The sequence below is a fragment of the Balaenoptera ricei genome, chromosome 20 (assembly GCF_028023285.1).
Source record: "Balaenoptera ricei isolate mBalRic1 chromosome 20, mBalRic1.hap2, whole genome shotgun sequence".
Taxonomy (NCBI): Eukaryota; Metazoa; Chordata; class Mammalia; order Artiodactyla; family Balaenopteridae; genus Balaenoptera; species Balaenoptera ricei.
The window spans coordinates 37,695,952-37,710,541 of record NC_082658.1 but is presented as its reverse complement, the minus strand read 5'-3'; the positions used below and the strand labels follow the sequence as shown (position 1 = coordinate 37,710,541).

General features: G+C 47.1%; 1 long non-coding RNA gene across 1 annotated transcript; it reads left to right on the top strand.

The window, feature by feature from the left end:
* The first annotated feature begins 932 nt into the window (after positions 1-932).
* Positions 933-5,496, top strand: LOC132354979 (uncharacterized). The gene is made up of 3 exons (XR_009499483.1): positions 933-2,307; positions 4,073-4,183; positions 4,385-5,496. It is a non-coding gene; the product is annotated as an uncharacterized LOC132354979 (long non-coding RNA).
* The last annotated feature ends 9,094 nt before the right edge of the window (positions 5,497-14,590 follow it).

Genomic DNA, 14,590 nt, shown 5'->3' with positions numbered 1-14,590 from the left:
AGATAAGAGTGACTTTCAAAACAAGATGAACAGGAATCCTTTTATATTACGGAAGTGTAGAGAGTCGGGGAGAGGGATCAGCCCTGGACTAGTCTAGGACCACTGCCTGGACCAGAGCCTTGAAGGGCAGGTGGGACGTGAAGTGTGCGTGCTGTTTCTTTTGCCCGGAGCACCTCCCTGCCACCACAGTCTTTAGAAACCATACCTTCACAGCCCTTTCAAAAGCGATCTCTGCTCGCAAGATTTACCAGCATCCAAATTGAGTCTCAAGTCCCTGTCGAGACACTTGCAGGCTGCGCTCACTGCAGTCGGCACCCTGGGTCCACTATTTGTACTCCTGCCTGGCTGACCCTGGTCTTCCACGCCAGAGGTAACTATCCTCTCCCTGTTGAGAGTGTGAACAACAGCAGAAATTCTTATTTGTATGCACTAAATCATTAAATCGGGAGTAGACCCTCCACGTGGGTTTGCTGAGCTGAAGCCGAGGAAGGCATGTGACCAGGTGACAGTGAAGTTTGCACCAGGCAAGTCTGAAGGTCTGGGTTCTAGTTCTGGTTGTTCCAGTTTTTACTGGTGTGACCTTGTGCCTGTCACCGTCTCTCTGACTACAAAATAGGGATGACGTTTGCCTCTTTGGCTTCCAGTTAGTACTGTGAGAATTACTTGAGATAATGAATGCAAAACTCACTTGTAGCATGTGTGACAGGTGCCTTTATTACTCTCTTGAGGAGCAGTGGAAAACAGGTTTGAGCAGATAGGATGGGATCAGATCATGGTGACCTCGATAACTACACAGCGGACTTGAGTGGGTATAAGGAAGTTTGAGCAAGGAAGTAACGCATAGTGAAAACTGTCAGGTCAGAGGAAGGTTCACCCAGATGTGACATAAAGAATAGGGTTGGGGGAGTGGGCAGGGAGGGAGGGAAGAAGAGACATGTCAGAAAGACTTTGGTCTCTGTAGCCATCCCACTTGAAGGCAGGGATTTCAAGGTTGCAAACCTGAGTGACCAGAAGAATAGCGGTATCACTAACAGACAGCAAGGTGGGGAAGAGAACTTCAGTTCTCAACGTACTGAGTTAGAGGTCATGGCTCAATGTTCAAGTGGCAGACAGAGATGGGTTGGGTGTCTGGGAGATGCGGAGGAAACCTTAGCACAGGTAAGGGTTGGAGCCAGGAGAATGAACGAGCTCTCCAGGGGGAGGGTAGAGAGACACAGTGTGTGGGGACTGAGCCAGGATGGGGGAACAAGAAAGTCAGCAGATGAAACAGGTCCTGCATCATCCATCATTTAAATAGAGAGGCTTGTTTAAGTGGTCCCAGAATCACCAGGTTTTACAGAGTTCTCCTTTTGCTTTTGTTGGGTAGAACCGATCCTTGATTGTGTGTCCTTAAAAGGCAAGCACAAGTCTTTTTGTAATTTTGTGTAGTCTTCCTCAACTTAAGATGGGGTTAAGTCCCAATAAACACATCATAAGTTGAAAATATCATAAGTTAAAAATGCATTTAATACACCTAACCTACTGAACATAAGAGCTTAGCCCAACCTACCTTAAACATGCTCAGAACACTTCCATTAGCCTACACTTGGGCAAAATCATCTAACACAAAGCCTATTTTTATATAAAGTGTCAAATATCTCATGTAATTTGTTGAGTACTGTACTGAAAGTGAAAGACGGAATGGTTGTCAGTGTGTCAGTTGTTTACCCTCGTGATTTCATGGTTGACTCGGAGCTGCCTTGCCCAGCATCACAAAAGAGTATCACAGTGCATATTACTAGGTTGGGAGAAGATCAAAATTCAAAAATCAAAGTGCGGTGTCTACTGAATGCGTGTTTTCGCACCACTGTAAAATCTAAAAATCGTCAGTCAAACCATCGTTAAGTCGGGGACTGTCTATATAATATTTAATGTCCTGTTTTCCTGATAGTGAAAGTGGTATTACAGAAAACCTGTGCCTCCAAAGGATTCCTGATTTTGTTAGAATGATACCCTTCCCCCTAAATCAATGATGGCTTGCCACTTGAAAACATTCAACAGATTCTTTTTTTAAACAAAGTCATTCAGGTGGGATGATAAGATTTTCTCTGAGGCTAGCACTGGTGCCTGCCTCCGTTCTTGGGCATCCAGTTGAGGCACGCTAGCCTTGTGTGGCCTTATCCATCCTTCTAGGCTCTCAGCTCTGACCAAGCCTTGCTCAGAGCCAGGCTGTCTGTTTCCCTGACTACCTGGGACCTGGGGCATGTGACATGGTGTGGCTCTGATAATGGAAGCAGACTGGCACTGTGGAGCTAGGAACAAGGAAAGGTGAGTCGTGTGTGTTTGGGGGGTGGGGGTGGGAGGGGGCAAGTTTATTACTTTGTTCCTGGTCCCTGTGTTCCTGCGTGCTATTCCAGAACAGCCAAAAGGTGGAGGACCGGCTGGCTGGGTTAATCATGTGTTTTGAGCCTTTGATGGTGCTCGATGAGATGGATGCCTGAGCATGTTCAGTGAGCAGCTTGGTTGAGGTCACCTTAGCTGATGGAGGAAGGGCACCTGCCCTCCTGTGGAAAAGGCAGGAAATGGTTTTCCTGTCACTCCTAGGGTAGCGCTCAGTGTGGCAAGTGGGTCTCCGATTGGATGAGGCCATCACTGGAGCAGTTTCTGTGGAGACGCTGAACCAGACAAGTGTTTATTGCTGCAGCATGAAAATGAAAAGGTTGCTAGGGGAAGGCAAAGGAGGCCGGAAGTTAAGTGCTATGTTCCCTACAAATGCCGCCTCCATGGCCCACCCCTTACCCCCCACCATCGGGGCAGATTACAGAGAAGGGATTTTCGTTAAATGTTAGCTGACAATGAAATTACATTTGGGGTATAGTTTTACCCTTGATTGATGCTTTTCCTGGACTGGAACTTAAATGTCAGTCACCTGACCTTCTAGTTGCTCAGTTCTTTTAATTAAAAGATGATTCTAAGTAACATCCAGTAGTGGTCTATTTATTATTTATCAAGCATTTTCTTTCCAGCAGTTAGTGAAAGGTCAGTCGCTTCAATGGATGCTTTGTTTTTGGTGAGCAGCTTAGATGAAAAGATATACAATCAATCTCGGCTCCCTCCTGTTTGCTCATGGGCAGGACACTGTTTAATAGTCATTGTGGCATTTAGGATCGCAGACCTCTTGAAACATGCAGAAAAGTGCACTTGCATCCCTTGCTGCCGAACATTTCTCCAAAAGTAAACATCAGGTTGTGATTATGGTTAATAATGAGATATTGATTGTTTGAAAATGTCACCGCCTGGGACCTTGGCCCCAGCACCGCTAGATGGCGCTGCACTCTCATGCTGATCGGCCACAATCATTTCATTTCCTTGCCTCGGGGTACCTTGCCTTTCAAGGTTGGCGAGTGTCCTTGTAAAATGGTGTTCTGCCTGAGATTTAGGAAGCTGAGGTCCTGGGGCGCCCGGGATAGGGTAGAGATGGGAGCGGATGGGCCTCCGGGCAGATGACAAAGACTTACCGGGCAGGGGGCGGGGGACCCAGCACTCTCTGCCTCATAGCAGAAGGGGAAGGACCTAACTGGTGCTGAGCCCCTGGGGACCCTGCCCAGAGCAGTGTTCTCTAACCTCCTCCAGTCAGTGACACATCTGCGAATTTGCTGCGGAGGATGGAGGGAGAGAGAGAACGGTGCAGGCAGGGGGGCAACGCGGAGCAGTGGAAAAAACCCAGGCCTTTGGAGAGACAGACCTGGGTTTGAAACCCAGATAGATGGCTTTGTCTTGTGACATTAGGGGAGTGAGTGAATGAATAGCTTGTGCCTCAGTTTCCTTATCTGTAAAACAGGAATACTCACATCTACCTCTTGGAGTTGTGAGCAAATGAGCGTGAACAAATCAGATGTGTCTTCGCTCTCCCTGCTTGAAGGCCTCAGCAACTGTTGATTCCCACTGGGTGGAGACGAATGTGCTTTAGATCAAAATGCAGAAGAAACCAAACAATGGTGTTGTGTACCTTTTCACCAGCCGCCTGTTTAACCATTTATCTTTTCTCAACCCTTCCCCCCTAATAGTTACCATCTCCTTTATCTTCTTCCAGCCTTCTAGCACCCAATCAGTCAATCAGTCAATCAATCAATCAAAAAAGACAAAGGAGAAAACCAAACACCATCCTGCGAACTTGTCCACTATTGGAACTTACCCAATGCTGGTAGGTTTCACTGAAAAACTTGCTTTTCTTTAGTTATTTCTTAGGCAGATAGTGTGTGTGTACGTGTGTGTGTTTGCGTGTGTGCATAGAAACCGGTGCCTTAATGGCATTCCTTCTGTCCCTTCTTTCCTTCCTCATTGTTGCTCCCCTGACCTCCTTGTGTTAAACTTTTCTCCTTTCTTTCTCCCCCCTGCACCCCAGATTGTGGAGGGAAGCCAGAGGGTCACAACCTAGAGGCCCAGCAGAAGAAAACCTCAGAGACATTGTTTCTGGAACCCGGGGCTGCTCAGCAATTGGGGCAGGAGTTTCTGGAACTCCCTCTGGTCCTCCTCCCAGTGAAGGGCAGGAGGTCGTGGGTGCCAGGGCGGAAATGGTAGGTCGGATGGGAGTGCGGTCCGGAGAGCCAGAAAGTTCTGTTCATTGTCCTTCCCCCTGTCCAGTGCCCCTCTCCCTCCATTTGACCCTGGCTGGTCTGCAGGTGGGTCGTGGGACCCCTCTGCCTCTGGTCACCCAGGATGCTAGGTCAGGGGAGCACAGGGCTTAGGGTGCCACCCAGGTGCGTTGGGAGGAGGAGCTCTCTGCCTTCTTTCCTCTCGAGGTCTCAGTCAAAAGAATTGTGTTCAAATCCTGATGGCTCCCTGTGTGACTGTGGCTTTGGGCAGGTCATTTAACCCTTCTAAGCCACATTCAGTCCCAGCACAGGGTCTGGAGCCTAATAGGTCCTTGAAAGTGTATTTGTTGAGTGAACGAATGAACAAAGGAATGCTTCCCCATCTCTATTGTGGGGATAATCGAATTGGCACCAAGGATGCTTTGGGGGGCAGAATGCCAACAAGATGCTGGTGTGGCAGAACTTTGTAAACTCTCAAGCCTTCTACAGTTACGTGAGATAAAGGTGTGGGAAGATGGAAATGGGTGTGGAGCCGCAGGGCTGGGCTTCTCCCAGGAGAGCAGAGCCGGAGACTGTGGCCTCAGGAGAGGTGCAGAGCAGCCAGAGAGGATGATGGTCCCATCTCTCCTGCTAAAGAATTCTGCAGGAAATGCCCACTGTTCCTCAAACCCCCTCCCGGGGTGCTCAGTTTAAACTCTAGACGTGCTCAGGATTATCTCTAGAATATTAAACATGGGGAGAGGAGGATCCTGGGCTTTATCACCAGCTTCGCCCGGCTCCTGCCAAGTGAGGTGAAACGGCCCTGCTCCAGCTCATGGCAGGGTCACGGCCTCCTCGCCCTGCTGGAGCTCATCCTCTTCCCAAGGCCTGGCTTCCTGCTGGGACCCATCCCCCTGCCATGGCATATGTGTCACTTTGGCTCCTCAAGGCTTCCAGCCCCCTGAGGGTATAATTCAAGGAACAATGGGCTTGTGCTGTCACTGCTGCCAGCCTTGGGCTGTCACCTCTCACAGCGAGGCAGGGTCTCCAGTTCAGACCGGGCAGAGGAAGGGTCCAAGCCCAGTGCCTGGCTTACCTCAGTGACTGTGCCTGAGCCCTGGCTCCCGGTTTCGCTGTCCAGCCACACTCATGGGGCCCCTGAGGTTAGAACAAGAGGCTTAATGTCCGAAAAATTCCAAATTAAATCCTAAGAAGGCAAACTTGTCTTTGGTAACGTTGCCCCATCCCTCACTTTCCCAATTTTGGATGTGTGAGAAGAGGAAGGGGCCCTGGGAGACAGGCCGGGTGAGTAGGAACGGTCTGGTAACCTGAGCTCCAGGCAGATAAAGGGCACCAGAATATTCCATAGTCTTACAGCATTCCAGCCGGGTCTCTCCTGGCCTGGGCAACCTAACCTCCAATCCAGCATGTTCTTAAGGTTGGACCTGTTTATTCCTTCCCTTTTGATTGCTGAAGTAATCAAAATCAAATTCAGACTGGCTTCTGAAAAGAACCACTTTGGATACCTGTGAAGTCAAGAAGGTCGAATTTAGGAAACTCACATCCACAGGACTTTGTTCCCCTGAGCTGTTGGCCACTTATAATTAATATTAATGAAAGATAGATGACAGATGCTCACTGCTCAACTAGCATGCGTTGCCAAACCCCAAAGGGGTTACTTTAAGATCTAAAGGACTTGAATGTACTTTACTGTCACGTTGAAGAGAATAAAACTTTCAGGGTATAGTCAAAATTTCGTATGTATGAGAACTCACAGGCGATGTCTGCCTTAACAACACAACACAAGACGAAACAGAAAGAACTGAGTGTGCTGCCACTTCTTACTGACGTTTAAAAATAGCTCCCTTAAGCCCAAAACCGACGCAGGAGAAGACTTGAGACAGTAGATGGAGCACAGGCTGAGGCTCCTGGAGACCCCGGCCCGGCCCCCGCTCATCTACTAATTGGCTGTGACTTTGGAAAGTCATTAAACCTTTTCAGCCATCTGTAAAATAAGGGGTTGAACTACAAGACCTCAGAAGGCCTATTCTTTGGGTCTGTGGGTCCGAGAAGAGCCACAAAGATGGGACGAGCAAGCACCTTCCAAGACTTACTAAATACTTATTTAAAATCTTTTCACTTTTTCAATTTTGATTATGGAAGCACTCGTAAAGGTAGAGAAAATAGTGTAATGATCCTCCATGTGTTCATCGTGTAGACTTAACCCTTATTAATATTTTGCCGTATTTGCTTGCCTATATTTTTTCTGAAGTATCTTAAAGCAAGTCCAGACATGACCTCCCTCACCCAAGGCTTCAGCCTGCTTCTCTGAAAAAAAGACCTTTTCTTACATCAACACAATACCATCATTAAGCCTAATAAGATGGTAATTAAAAGTAATTTAAGGACTTCCCTGGTGGTCCAGTGGTTAAGACTCTGTGCTTCCACTGGAGGTGGTGCGGGTTCGATCCCCGGTCGGGGAACTAAGATCCCACATGCCGCGCGGTGCAGCCAAAAAAATTAATTTAATATCACCTAATACCCAGTCCATATTCAGATTTCCCCAGAGTTCCCTGAATAGGCTCTTAGCCTCCTCCTACCCCAGGTCTGTCCCCGGGGTCAACCACTGTTAACTACTTCCGGCTTTAGTGCCTCTGGTGATTACCTTCCCAGAAATCATAGTTTATACCACCACTTGTTGTTTACCAACTGCAGTCACAGTGTCTGGGCTTCCTGCTATGATAGATGAGCGTTAAGCTAACTTAGATTCTCTCTTCCTTCCATTGGGGTGTATTTCCACCTAGTTCTTCTGTATAGTAACACCTACTAAGGTTCTACTTTGGGTTGAATTGTGTTCCCCCCCCAAAAAGGTATGTTGAAGTCCTAATTTCCGGTGCCTGTGACTGTGACCTTATTTGGCAATAAGGTCTTTGCAGATGTAATCAAATTAACATGCGGTTATACTGCATTAGAGTGAGCCCTAAATCCAATGGCTGGCACCCTTGTAAGGAGAGGGATATTTGGAAACAGACACACACAAAGAAGGAAGACAGCCATGTGAGGACGGAGGCAGAGATTGGAGAGATGCAACCACAAGCCAAAGAGCGCTGAGTTTTGCCGGCAACCACCAGGAGCTGGAAGAGGCAAGGAGGGGTTCTCCCTTCCAGCCCTCAGAGGGAGCATGGCCCTGCAGGCAACCTGATCTCAGACTTCTGGCCTCCAGAACTGTGAAAGAATAAATTCCTGGTGTTCTAGGCCACTCAATTTGTGGCAGTTTGTTATGGCAGCCCTTGGAAACTAATATGGTTCCTCTATCTTTGGAGCATTACTGTAGGGGAAAAACTCAGTTTTCCACATTCCTATGTAGAGAAAAACCCAGTTCTTCCCCCCTGGGTGTTTCTTCTTGTCAGTTTCCTTCACTGCTCACATAAAACACTTCACTTCTGGTCACCAAATAGGTGGAGGTTTCCCCCTACAACAAGCGATTCTCTGAGACACCAGCTGAGTATCCTACAATTTAATTCAGTTCTGACACTATCTACCCAGAGATAGCATCAGATCCCACAGGTTAAGAGCCCAGCCTCCCAGTCATATAAGACTGCCCACCCTCACCCCGCATACACACACACATACTTCGGATGCCAGTCACAAGCCCAGGTCATCATCTGTGCTTCGGACCAACCAGCTGTAGATCAGAGCTTCCAACGACCCCCTCCTTGGGTTTCATTAATTTGCTAGGGAGACTCACAGAACTCAGGGAAACACTTAACGTTTACCAGTTTATATGTGACAAAGGATCAGATGAACGGCCAGATGGAGGAGATGCCTAGGACACGGTATGGGGAAGGGACGTGGAGCTTCCATACCCTCCCCAGGGCGCCACGCTCCCAGCACCTCCACATGTTCACCAACCTGGAAGCATTCCGAACACCATACTTTTGGGATTTTACGGAAGCTTCGTCATATAGGCATTATCAATCATTAACTGCATTTTCAGCTCTTCTCCCTCCTCAGGAGAATGAGGGGCGGGGCTAAAAATTCCAAGCTTCTAATCGTAGCTTGGTCTTTCTGGTGACCAGCCCTCATCCAGCAGCTATCTAAGAGCCCACCTAGAGTCACCTCATTGGAACAAAAAACACTCCTATCACCCTGGAAATTACAGGGGTTTCAAGAGCCCTGTGTCAGGAGCTGGGGGCAGAGACCAATGCATATTTCTTGTTACAAATCACAATATCACAATTACGTAAAATGCTTATGTCTGTATTTCTTGTTCCGTCAACTACCTCGATTCTCTACTTTGTGAAATGGGGATAAGAACCAAAGGTTTCAACAGACAACTGAATGGACCCGGGGTCCGAGAAGTCGGAGGGATCCTGAGCTGCGCCAGGCAAAGGGCGGATGCTTCTGATCCGGGGCCACAGCTGCTCCAGCTCGAAGGCTGTAGAGGGTCCCAGCACCGCCGGCAGCAGGAGCGTGAGGGAGGGCCCTGCCCAGAGCTGATGCTATCTCATGTGCCTCCAGGCATCAGCCCCCAGAGTCTGCCTGCTTCCCTCTTGCTTATCACAGGCCTGTTCCTCTGGAAAGGTTCCAGACGCCGGCTCTGAAGATGGGTCCTCACAGAGCAGCTTCTTCTGAGTCCTGTTTTGACATGAAACACTGGCACGCATTGGGGGATGCTAGCAAAATTGCATGATGCTCCCCCACTTTTTTCTGTAGGAATGTCATTAACCATCTTGCCAAATTGCTCTTCTAGAACAGTTGTGCTGAGTAGGCGAGTGTGCCCATTTCTCCCACCCTGGCCCATTCTTGGTGGTGTTTTGTGTGCTACTTTTGCTTAAACTTTGCTTGATCTTTCTTTCCCTTTGTCCAAACGTCCCCATCTACTCAATTTTATCCTCGTATACTTTCCGTAAGCATTCTTTCGTCCATTCGCCCTCCTTTTTTCTTTTGAATGAAGCAGGATCTAAATACATAAGAATTAGACAGGGCCCCACAGAATGGAGGTCACAATACACAGGGGCTGCCTGCTACCCCAGCCCTGGTCCTGCAGGTGTCCTGGCTCTCGGGATTTGTTAAGGTTGCTATCAGTTGTGGCTAATATATGTTCAGTGCTCACTACATAATAGGTGCCCTGGTTACATTATCTTGTTCAATCTCATAGCAACCCCATGAAATATAACCATTATTCCCAGAACCTTGATTCAAAGGAGGCAGTGATGCCAGAGTCTCTGCTCTTAACCAAGGCCTCCAACAGGGCTGCCGCGTGGGGTGGCTCAGGCTGCACGTCACACAACCCCAGGGGACACCATTTGCACAGACCGCCTTGTGAATGGCGCCCCCTGGAGTTGTGCAGTGCAGTGGCCCTGGCCTCCTACTAAGTAAGAGCTTAAGGAAAATGCTTTCTACCTATTTGACAGGCTTAGGAGGGTAGATCTCACTACCCACTGAGAGGCTTTTCTGTTTTGGATTTATAGGACTTTCTTAAGGTCATGGTTCTTCATGTTTTAAAAGCCTATTGGTGTGGAAGCCCTCCCACCTACATAAACATTTGTTTAGGAAGGGAGTGCCCAGCGTGGGCCCCGTGCACTGACACCAACCATGTAAGGGCATGGACTCGGCCGCTGTTTGTGGCTTCCCCCCTTGGCCACCACAGACTTATTGAGCAATATATTATGAGCGTGCCTCACTTTGATGATGTGTTATAGATAAATCATTAAGGAGGCAGCTCACCGCGGTGATGTATTGGTGTAACAGATCATCAGAGTGAAGTCTTCTGCCGACATACGGCCTGGCTCAAAGGGTGGTGTCATTCAGGGAAGAATTAGCCCAGCAGCAGATCTGGCTTAATTACAGGATAAAAGGTTTGTGAATGATAGGTTGAAGTCTACAGCACCAGCATTTTGATTCTTGATGTAAAAATATAATTGGGCTTCCTGAGAGAATTTTTTTTTTTTTTTTTTTTTTTTTTTCTGAGAGAATTTTTGATTATTTTCAAACAGCCCTCCGCTTTATCACAACAGCACAACTTGCCACGTGGCTGCAGGGGTACCTTTTATTGGGGGGAATCTCCAGGCCCTTTCCACATCTGAGTTACTGTCGTCCTTTAAATTTGTAGGCCACAGAATGAGTTAAGGGGAGATAAAATCCAGGAGGCCTGCCTTTAAGGCCTTCAGAATGACGTTCTTAGCAAGCAGACCGTTGGAATTGCGTGATTTATTCAAATCATCATTAACTAAGGCAGTGGTTCTCGACTCAGTCTGTGTGCACGTGTGGGGAAGAGGGCAGTCTGGCAAGTATGTGTGTGCATGTGTCTGAGAACATTAGCATCTCAGGGATAATAATAATAATCATGTTTATCGGACACTTAACATTGTGCTAAAGGCTTTGCATGTGTTATTTAATCTCATTTAATCCATACGACAACATTGTGAGACAGGCATTATTATTCTTCTTCTCATTTTCCAGATGAGGAAACCAGCCAAGAGCTGGCATTACCAGCCAAGGTTGCACAGCTGCTCGGGGGCAGAGCCGGTGGGCCTGGTGCTGCAGGTGACTCTTACCCTCTCCCCTCCCACCTCTAGATCCCCCACCGCCTTCCCTTGAGAACCCTAAACCAGCGCTCTGTGGACCACAGACCTCAGTGAGCACAATTCAAGATGCATTTGTTGAAAAAGTAATTATTATTATTATTTTTTTTAAAGTTTTAATTTATTGATTGATTGATTGCTTGACTGCTATGTTGGGTCTTTGTTTCTGTGCGAGGGCTTTCTCTAGTTGCGGCAAGCGGGGGCCACTCTTCACTGTGGTGCGCGGGCCTCTCACTATCGTGGCCTCTCTTGTTGCGGAGCACAGGCTCCAGACACGCAGGCTCAGTAGTTGTGGCTCACGGGTCTAGTTGCTCCGCGGCATGTGGGATCTTCCCAGACCAGGGCGTGAACCCGTGTCCCCTGCACTAGCAGGCAGATTCTCAACCACTGCGCCACCAGGGAAGCCCCGAAAAAGTAATTATTTTATTTTAAGACACATAAATCAAACATTCGGTATTAGTGGGGCCTCAAATTTGGTCTGAGTTGGTTATTTCTTGAAAAGCTTGTAGGATGAGACTTCTAGCAATTGTAGGTGAAACTCTTTGGCCCAGCTCTCCCGGGAGACAACTACAATAGATGCATAAAATATTTTTTGAAATATTCTTAAATAGTATTAAATTGCTGATAGGAGAGTAAGAATGACTAGGTTGACAGAGATGGAAGAATAGGAACCAGAGAGGTGAATGAGCACAGAGGCTGCTTTCACCCGGAGGGTTACTGATCCTGATGGCCCTACAGCTACTGGAAGAGAGAGGGCGATGGAGGCCGGAAGGCAACCCTCTCCACAGTATGTGGGCACCCCCAGGGCTATACCCCTGGGGGAGGTGACCTGGAAGTGGAGCAGCCTTCACGCAGAATTACAACCCAGGTTCCAATTACCCAGATTGTCCAGGTCCAGGAAATCTCAGCCTTGAATGTGGTTTAAGGTGGGCCCTTGGGACTTCCCTGGATGTCCAGGGGTTAAGACTTTGCCTTCCAATGCAGGGGGTGCAGGTTCAATCCCTGGTCGGGGAGCTAAGATCCCACATGCCTCGTGGCCAAAAGAAAAAATACCAAAAACATAAAAAACAGAAGCAATATTGTAACAGATTCAACAAAGACAAAAAAAAAAAAAAAAAAAGGTCCACATCAAAAAAAAAAAAGGTGGGCCCAGACTGCTATGGCTCCAACACATTACAGAAGCAGATCTCTGGACATCTGGCCTCATATTACTCCTATAAATAATTTAAAAAATACTGGACTATGGTCGATGAGAACCAGGCACACAAGGAAACTCGACCCCGTGAGACCCAGCAAAAACAGGCAATAGAAACAGATCTATAAAGACTTTAGTTACTGAAACCATCAGACTACAGACAATAAATGACTTTTCTTCCTTATTATGTTTAAATAAATAAAACATGAGCTTGAAGATCTCTTAGAGAACAGAAGACAATAAATGAGAAGTTGTTATAGGACAAATACTCAGCTGTCTATCCACCGCTCTCCCCTCCCATTCCACCCTCAACCCTCGTCCCTCAAAGAAGGAAGAAATTCTGGGCAGCAGGATTCAGTATGGAAATCTCACTTAGCTTGGTACCAGGAAAACTAGGAAGGACATTGTCTTATTCTCAGTATGTTTATTTTCAATAAAGAATGTCAAATATAGAACTTCCCTTTGGCTCTTATTTGTGACTTAAAAAAAATATAATTTGAATTTTTATTTGTTTGGAAGTAAGAAATACTTAGAGACAAATTGACTGAAAAATCTTGAAAATAGACAACCAACAATATACCACAGCCCTCTCCCACAAATAAAGGGGGGTATACAACCTCACCTTTTTAAATCATCATAGAAAATATACTATTAAATTTGATCTGTAAGTGTTAAAATCTGAAATGTAAGTGGCTATGATGCTATGATGTATAGATGACATTGCTAAAAATCCTTAGGAATCAAGAGTTAAAAACATGGGCTCCACCTCAGACAGACTGGGTTGAAGCTCCAGTTCTGACAATTAACAACATTTTGTAATCTAGGGCAAATTAGTTAATTTCCCAGAGCCTCAGTTTGGTCATCTGCGAAATGGGGATAATAATAGCACTGCATCTGCTTCAAGGTGTTGAAAGAGTCAAAAGAGATGCAGGATGGAAAGAGCTTTGCACTCTGCTGACCCAGGAAACTTGCCATCGTGACTTTAACTTCCTGGAATAGCACTACCACACCAGGGGAAGCTGGCATTTGCATTTTGCTTGCGTTTAAATCTAGGAAGGCTTTACGTAAAGAGACTGATTCCTTATGTGTAACTACTAAGAAAAACTCTCTTACCATGAAAAGCTGATGAGACTTGGCTCCTGGGGACCGGCTCAGGGCTGCTCAGGCTTGGCCGTTTGCAGGGAACCTTTTGATAAAGAAGCCACTTATTCTGGCCTCTAAAATCAAGGCCATCTCCTTGTGAAGGGTAGAAATCCAGGTGAGATAAGATTGATAATCCTGCATTGCAGAAACTTATTAAAGATGTCCAGATTAAAAATCGAGTTGTTTGTCAATCAATCATCCTGTTTTCTACCTTTTTCTCTGTCATTTACTAAAAATATTCCTGTATAGCACTGAACCCCCTGTAAACAACCTAAATGCTAATCTCCCTTCCCTTGCCTTTGGAAGGACAAGCTTGGTTGTGTTCCTTGACAGAGGTCCCTGGGTTTGTCCTTGTCTTGTTGAAGGCTTTACTATTATTAGTTAAATTTTTCCTGAGTCGTATGATTTCAAGTGAGGAAGAAGGGCACAGCAGTGGAAGTCACCAATAAAGTGTGGTTCAGCCTGCATTCTCCTATTTTTGATAATTTCCTTAAACCCCAGTGAGAGGGGACAGGTTGCAAACAACCAACCTAAAGATTGATCCAAGGCTTAACTATTGATCAGTAGGTCGCTGTGAAACTGTTGGGGTTCCTTGTTTCAGAGAACTAAGTCAGCATCATTTGAGTTTTCCAATATCTCAGCATGCACTTGGGGGATGTCTTAGGTTGGGTCCCCTGTGAGCAGACTCTGAGATGGAGAGCTGCATGCAAAATTTTAGTTAGGCGCGTTCTCAGGAGATATACCTATAAGGGGGCAAGGCAGGCAGGACCAGGCCCCCAATGTGGTTGCCTTAGAGACCTCAGCTAATTGTATGGGGAGCTCTGCAAATGAGATGGTCCTTCAGAGTCGTCCCTAGGGAAGGGGGCTGGGCCTTTGCTTCCCCCCATCAGCCAGTCATTGGCCAGGGCCACCCCAGGGAGAGGATGTACCTTGGGTAAAGCAATTTCCAGTGAGGGATGAAGCTCCGAGCCATAAGCAGCCCATATTCTCAGCAGCTGGGAGACGGGCGGGTGGCCCTGAAGAGGGGGATCTTGGCGGACGGTATTCGTGACAGATCATCCATTGAGCTGCTCAGACCCACTTGCTTTTCATAGTAAGTTTGCCCCATCTCT